This window comes from Cupressus sempervirens, chromosome 3 (genome assembly GCF_028749045.1).
Source record: "Cupressus sempervirens isolate cs-2001-9-10 chromosome 3, ASM2874904v1, whole genome shotgun sequence".
Classification (NCBI taxonomy): domain Eukaryota; kingdom Viridiplantae; phylum Streptophyta; class Pinopsida; order Cupressales; family Cupressaceae; genus Cupressus; species Cupressus sempervirens.
In genome coordinates, this window is record NC_143120.1 from 67,254,850 (window position 1) to 67,263,179 (window position 8,330).

Genomic DNA, 8,330 nt, shown 5'->3' on the forward strand with positions numbered 1-8,330 from the left:
GTCAATTAAAGGTATGATGCTATAATTTCTTCCCTTTTTCATATTTTTGGTGGAACATGCTACTTTATGCTAAAACCTTCATACCATATAATAATCCACTATTTAGTACTGATCTTTATATCTATATCATCTAACATATTTTGAACTTTTCATAAGTTTTAGGACACATCAAAGGCAACAAAGGTGAGGCTGGAAAAGGTTGGGCAACACAGACTTGGCTTTGGGGGATATTCGAAAATCAAAGCATGCATTGTAAGTAGCAATAAATGAATTGCAAAGAAAAATGATTTATAAAATGCAAATAATTTTGTTAATTAATAAAAAAATGCAAGGCACTGATTTTAATCTGGAGGCCACAGAAGAACACAAAAAAATTGCTGTCAAGCAAGGCTATGCAATGGTGACTAAATGCCTACGGAAAACTTCCATTGCCCCAATCGAACAGTGTCCTGCATCATGTGCACAGGTAAATATGCCAACATATATATTAGAAATTGAATACTTGAGCAACAATTTATTTGATAATAATGTGCATGACATTGCAATGCAACCTGTTAATCATGACACAGCTCATACATAACATCATGAAGCCCTTGATGTGCATTGTACTATCGATGGAGGTGCTCATTTATTATTTAAAACTAATTATATAATTATTAATACAATTTAACATCTTTAATTGAACTTGGTGTAACCTTTTTGTGTTGAGGATATAGAATCATGTCATGCTGAATGAGTACCAGAGGATGTTCAGACTGATCAGCAAGTAGATCATGTCACACATTTAGGTAAAGAAAATCTATGTTTTGTTCTTTTAAATTAATTTAATGATTTATAGTTCTTTTACTTAAATAAAAACTCGTAATTCACTAATATAAAATGGTGCAAATTTAACTCATGGAGTACTTGTTATTGCAGTGGACCCCCCTTTGGTGCAACGGCCTCATGATGTTTCAGAATGGATGAGGAGGAGACATGTGTTAGAACCAGTACAAGAGAGGGATGACGAGGACATTGATATTTCTCTTAGAAATTTTATGAAAAAAAGAAACAGCAAGAGAGCAAAAAAGAAATGATTATTCATGAATGAATTACTCTTGAATATTGTTAATGAATATTGTCTTAATGAATATTATTCATTAATGTTGGGTGTTAATGAATTATTTAGGAATGACTTACTCTTGAATGTTGAGTGTTAATGAATTATTCATGAATGTTGTGTGTTTATGAATTTTATGTGTTAATGAATGTTATCATGTGATTATAATGATTGAATGCTATATTTCAAAAATGGATGAAGTGAATGTTATTAAATGTTAATGGGGATGACGAGGACATTGATATTCCTCTTAGAAATTTTATGAAAAAAAGATACGGCAAGAAAGAAAAAAAGATATGATTATTCATGAATGACTTACTCTTGAATATTGTTAATGAATATTGTGTTAATGAATATTATTCATTAATATTGGGTTTTAATGAATATTGTGTTAATGAATTATTCATGAATGACTTACTTTTGAATTATTCATGAATGTTTTGTGTTTATGAATTTTACATGTTAATGGATGTTATCATGTGATTATAATGATTGAATGTTATATTTCAAAAATGGATGAATTGAATGTTATTACATTTTAATAGGGAATTTAGAGTGATCTTAGGGCAAGGGGGGGGGAGGGGAGGGGCCAAATGAGCTTCCACCTTCACATGGTTGGCCCTGTTAAGTAGAGAATATTTAACTATTCTCGAAACCAAGTGAAGCTCAAACTTTAATCTGAAAGCTTATAGTTAATAGTGACAACCAATTAGCAAGTCAAAATGAAGTTCTTTGTTATAGGTACCTTTTTAGTTTTTAAAGCACAATATCATGTTTTAATATTGTATAGTTTTTTTTCTTAAGTTAAAGTATTCTTTTACTATAACAACATAATTTATGACCATTTTAGTAACTATTCTAACATCGCTTTATGACAAATCTTGTTTTGGCAAAGATGGTGATACGTGGTGATGTCTATTCCTTGGGAGATTGAATTGCATAGGTCTGTATCTCAACATCAACATGGAAAATGGTGTGAAATTGAACTTTCCTTAGTCGTGGTTGCATACCTACTACACTCTTTCGTTTGAAAAATGAGTAGAAATACCATATCTAGTAGCTTCTCTATGTTGTATTCATTTATTGGTAATGATTCAATGTCATGCCATTTGATGGTAGCTTCTAGAGTTTCATTTAGTTGTAAGGTGTGTCTTATCTTTTCAAGTTTGTATACTCCATTTGGTAGTTTGGTATTAATTGATGATGTCTGGGATCTTCTACCTTCACTGTAGTCTTCATCATCATCCAACTTGTTGTTTGGTATTTTCCATGTTATCCTCTATTTCCATGGTCTTTAGCATGGTTGTGTATTTTATCTATCTAGTTCAAAGACTCTATGTGCCTAAGGTGGAAGCCATTTAGAACTAACAGTTGGAGAGATCATGTTTCCCCTTGTAAAACTAGAAAATGTCACAAGTTTAAGGTCAAGAAGGAAGAAGTTGTAACATTTTGAGTAGCAAATTATGCTTAAAATTACATATTTAGTTGATTCTTTGGTGAAGTTTCTTATTTCAATTCAATTGATTTTGGTTGTCAACCAAATTCCTAACTCCAATGTATATTGTATTTCAGTACTACATTTTCATAGGGATCTAAGTAAAATGACAGTTGACTATTATTTATATTTGATAATTTGTGTTGTCCCTTACTATGATCCTCTAATAATAGAGGATAAATCAATCTGAATTTGTTTCTCATGTCCAATGTTCGATGCTTCTTCTTGTGTAACTAACCACTTTTGATGTGGGTTATGAACTCTGATGCTAGTATGCTATTACACTGCCATTTATTATAGAGTAGATATAATAATTATCTCTGAATATACTATAAGGGTCTCTAAACATGAGTAAAGCAGTATTACATAACGTAGATATGAACTCAAAATTCATGATGTTTTCTACTCTAGAGAAAGAGGGGAACTTAATATACTCGTAACACACCCCATCAAAAGAGATCCATTGGATGGTTTTTTTTGGGGTTTGACTCTCCTAGTGTAGCGCTAAGCTAGGCTTCTAGGTGCTAGGATATTTTCTCTTGTTGGTGGTTCTAGACCCGCTGAATGCTCTAGATAATTGTTTGTCAAATTTTGGTTGAAGGAGCTATGCTTGGGCTGTCAAGTCTTATGCAAAGTTTTTCCTATTTTGTGGTGATAACATGAACTTTTATCAGTGTAGAAGTATGGTCTATAAATTCTTAGAGTCTCTAGTGCCTCTAAGATTTACACTGTTGGGTGACTAATTCTTTGAAGTCCCTAATGTTTGGTGACATTGAGCTATACCTATGTGAATTATGTTTGGGTTTTCCTTCCTCATCTTCATTTCACTTTTGTGAGTTGTTTTGCTTGAGGCCATTGGAAATTCCCTTTGCTAGTTCCTAAAATTGGATGGATCTAGTACAATTTTGGGCTATTCTATGTTTGTATTCTAGTTGAAATAGAGATCTCTCCACTTCAATCATGGTTGATGAGAGGCCATAGGTGAAGCATTGAATATGAGGGTTTTCCATTTTGTTGTAGAGATTGCATCTCTATAGGATACATGCCCAATGATTGCCATTTTGTGTTGGATAGGTGTTGTCACTTGATGGAGGGCTGTGGAAAATGACCATTTGCAATTAGAGCTTTTGATTCTGTTTTAGATTTTTCTTTTGAGGACTTGTTTTCTAATGAAGAAGAATTTTTTTTTGATTATATTGATGCTTCTCATGTTGTTGGTCTGAGCTAGACTTCTATCGCTTCCATTCTTGCCACAATTTTGGATGTTAGATCATATTTCAGGTGCGATGCCCACTAGCCTTGTGGCCTATGTTGTTGAAGTTACTACTCCCACTTTTGTTTTGAACAAAATTCTACTGATAATGCTAACTCTTAAATAATCACTCTTGGGCCTTGTTGACAAGTTATAGTGGGGTTTCCTTTGTTGCAATCCTAACAATAGCGTTGCTTAGACTTTTGTCCAAGTGCATAGGAAAAGGTTTATTTTGTTGTGTTGTTGATGCCCTATGTTTATGCTTTCATCCCTTATTTGTGTAAAGGTTAACAACCCCTTGTTTTGGCTGTTATAGAAAAAAAACATATCAATATCATCCTTTCAGATTGAACAATACTAGACAAGTAATGATACTATCTTAAAAAATACAAGAAGCCAAGACTACAATATACACTCATTTGATGAAGCAAATAAAATCCTTCCAACAATAATTAGTCAGAACTATCAAAGTGAATTTTTAGGATTGTATAAACACAATTGGAAAATAGATCAAAAAGATTTCATGTCTTTCTCATGGGTGGCAACTTTGGTTATTATGTGTAAAATTGGCCTCATTCTTTTAACAATTATTTTCATGTTATCTGTAGAATTATTTTTTATCATTTAAGTTTCTTGTTCTTGCAAGATGAACTACGAGATGCAGTGTTACTAGTGTTTGCAAATAAGTAGGATATTCCCAATGCAATGAATGCTACAGAGATCATGATAAACTTGGGTTGCATTCTCTTAGGCAACGACACTTGCAAGTATTACATTCTTTATAATTTTCAGTATTAAAAATTCTAGATACTATCATCTATTATGCTGCACTATTTCTACTTTGCATATAGTTTATCATCACTCTAGTAAACGAGAAAAAAATTGGAATGTTTAGTGTTGCTTGTGAAACAGCTTGTATCATGTCCTAAGGTATATGCAAAGCATATGTTATTGTTTGTTAGAAATAAATCCTTTTATTTTAGTTTTTATGGCTTTTGTTTTATTTTGTAGGTTTGAAAGATTACAGTTGAATAGGGTTCAAGAATTTTGTATTACAAAAATGTCTTATTTCTTTATTGATATAGATAAATTGAGGAGGGAAAAATTCAGTTTTGATGCATACTCATATGTAGGATGAAAACTTATTTTGATGTGACATTATATGTGTTCTCTTTCACATTTTACTATCAATTTTCTATCCAATTTAATGACCCAAAATTACTGAGAAAAATTGTGAAGGTACTGATCATGCCATTTTTGTAGTGCTTATTGAGAGTAAGCCAGTTTATATCAGCATTAGCTATAATCTCCTTGGCATTCCACACCATACGTTCTGTGATGAGCCTATTCCATTATGGCTCATTCCCAAGTGGGATTTTTTCTTCCTTTTAGGTAAATTAGTTTCTTCTAAATGGACTTTTTGTTTTGATTCTACTTTTTTTAGCATCATTATTTAGAATCTCACTCTTTGATCCATCATCAGAATGTAAGAACATAAAAATATGTAAAATGTATTTTTGTAGTTGCAGATTGCAAGTTTTTTCTCATATTACATATTTTGTATGCTCAAACAATGGATCATAGTATGATCTAAACCATTCATATTAAAAAATACAAAATATATACACAATCAAAATCGAAAAGTCATACATAATATTCAAATAGACTGTGGAAATTTGATTAGTTTGGAATTAGTTTTAATTTTTGTACTTGTACAATGTCATACATGTCTAAGTATTAAATGTGTGAGTTGTTCATGTTGTGGATCTCAGCCTCTTATTTTCGACTGAAAATTTTCTTTTGAGGGGTGATCAAGATTTTTTAGTCTTTGGCCTCCTGTCTTTTTTGTATTTTCAAGATCTTAATGTCTATAGGTTTACTTTGGTTTAGTTGATTAGCATTTTCATTTGTAGAATCAATGAAACACATTTGAGGGTTTTTTCATTCATATTATTTTAAATGTTGTCAGATTAGTTTTCTCATTATACTATATTCAACTCTTCCTTAGTTGATCTAGTGTATATCTTTTAGCATGCAAGGTTCACCGCACACACTATTTCCAATACTTTGTTTGACAGTAGTAAGGTTTAAATTATCATTCAAGAAATTGGGTTGATGTGTAAACTTTATTCCCTTTTCATTATTTCTTAATGTGTGTGTACCCTTTGCAAAATGAATTTAGAAGTGTGCTTTTTGTTTTGTTTCACCATGACATGTTCTTATAGTTTTCCAATGTTTGAAAGGTCTTTGTGGGTCACAAAATCCATTAATTAAATTGAAAGCAAGGTTTGTATGTCATGAAACTCTTGAATTGCTCATTGCATTTGAAGCCACTTGTAACTTGTTTTTTTAATAGTTTTTTTGGCTAGCATGAACTATAGGCTAAGCAATCCAAGAAGTTTGGAAGTAGCTATGGAAACAACTATAGAGCTCCTAAATGCAACAGTTAAGCAAGTGTTGGTTAGGGGTCCAAAGTTGAGGATTGTTAAGGCAAGAGATGCATTTATGGAATTGAAAAATGCTTCAGGTTATGTTGTGGCCGAAATGCCATCGACTAAGGGTAAAGTTTTAGAGACTCTTCCACATTTCATAAGAACTTACTAGGGTGTAGTCGATACTACATTCTGTGCTAAAATAGTTGAGTCTGTAGATGCTTACTTATTTGTAGGGCCCATTTTTAATGAATATAGCCCAATGGGATATTCATTACTCTTGAAGAAGGAGAAATCTATAATTGTGCAGCCTAATCTGGTAACTATCACAAATGGACCTACTTTTGGGTGTATATTAATGAAAGACTTCTTAGAAGCCATCGCAAAGAAGTTGAATCACAATACAATGGCCTTTGATAATTATTAGCATATATTTGTGCCTCATGGTGTTCCCTTGAAAGGTTCTCCAAACGAGGCTCTTAGAGTCAAATTTTTATTCAAACACATCTAGGTAAAATTATTGAGAATCACTACATATCATAAAATGACTTATGGTTCAGTCGGTACTTCAATCCTTGGTTTTTTTTTTGTTCCTATAGATTAATGAGTAAACAATTCTTATTTGTAGGCCATGCTATCAAATGAGATAGTTGTCATTGCAGAAAATGGTGACTCTTGGTTCAACTTCCAAAAGCTTAAACTCCTAGAGAAATGCAGGTAATGCAAAATCTCTTGCAAGACTCATTTATTTTGATGATGGATCATAGTGTATGATTTAAAATTTTGATCTAACCAAGAAACTATTAAGCAACAAAATTTTGAACAAAAAAGTTCATAAAATTATAATACATGATTTGTCTAACTGACTAGCTTGTTACCTGTAAGTCACAAATTTGTGTTGAAATAGTTCCTACAATTTATTGCAATTATTTATGCCCCTATTTGGAATTGGTTATCAGGTTTAGTTTGAAGAATCAATAATTTGTGACATTATTTTTCTTAAGGCTTGTGTCAATGTTGAATGATTCATTCTAATGTTGATTTTGTAGGTATGAGTTTCAGATGCAGTATGGATCAATTGGTTGGTCTGTTGGAGCTACACTAGGATATGCTCAAGCATTGTACAGGATGAGTTTAAGGCCCAATCCCATCACCTTGAGAGGATCATAAGGCTTGTATTCCATCTTCATTAATAGTCCCCAAAATCATTTGTATCTCTACTAGCATACTTCCTTCATTGCAATAGTCTTTGAATATCCATTCTTGCTATTACAATCAATGCTAGCAAAGCTTTAACACACAAATCCACTCAGAGCTTCGAAAGAGAACTAAGGTTAGATTGAAGGATGTGGAATTTCTTTCTCTCTCCAGACCATGTGGAAATTTTTTTAACAATTTTGCAGTACCACCTAGAATACTTAAATGATGCCCTAATTCTTTGTCATTTCTTATTCCACAAAGTGCCCGTCATAACCAGTCTATGTTGCACTACTATTAACTACGTACATAATTCCTCCCTAATACCCTCAACCCTTAAGCATACTTGGATTTCTCAATGGTTTCATAGTACTTGAACTTAAATCAGTTTTATTAAGTGTCTATTGACTGCACATCTTTTCTTGTGTTTTTCTACAAACACAATATTTTAGAATAATTTCTAAATCCATTTGCAATCCCTGAATGATACATGATGTCCAAGTTTTAGCTATTTAATTGAAATTATTGAGTTTCTAAAGGATCCATGTAATTCATCATTTTATGAAAGGTTCTGTTAGTTTACTAAATCTTTTTTTCTAGTTGCAAAAAAATGCAATAATTATATGCAAGAATAATGAACTGAAAAGTCATCCAAACTAAACTGAATCAAATATCAACACACCTAAAAAGACAAATGACACACATTAGAACTAAATTTTTCATCTAGTAAAATAATAAAATAAACACAATTGCTATTAAAATCTTGTACTACCTTTTTATGTTTATCGCTTACCTATCTGCAACTCCACAATCGATATTGGTAGTCTCTTACCCTCACTATGCAATTGAATTACT

At 32.0% G+C, this 8,330-nt stretch overlaps 1 pseudogene; it reads left to right on the forward strand.

Annotated features, from left to right (window-relative positions):
- Positions 1-408: 408 nt before the first annotated feature.
- Positions 409-7,448, forward strand: LOC149564816 (pyruvate decarboxylase 1-like; annotated as a pseudogene).
- The last annotated feature ends 882 nt before the right edge of the window (positions 7,449-8,330 follow it).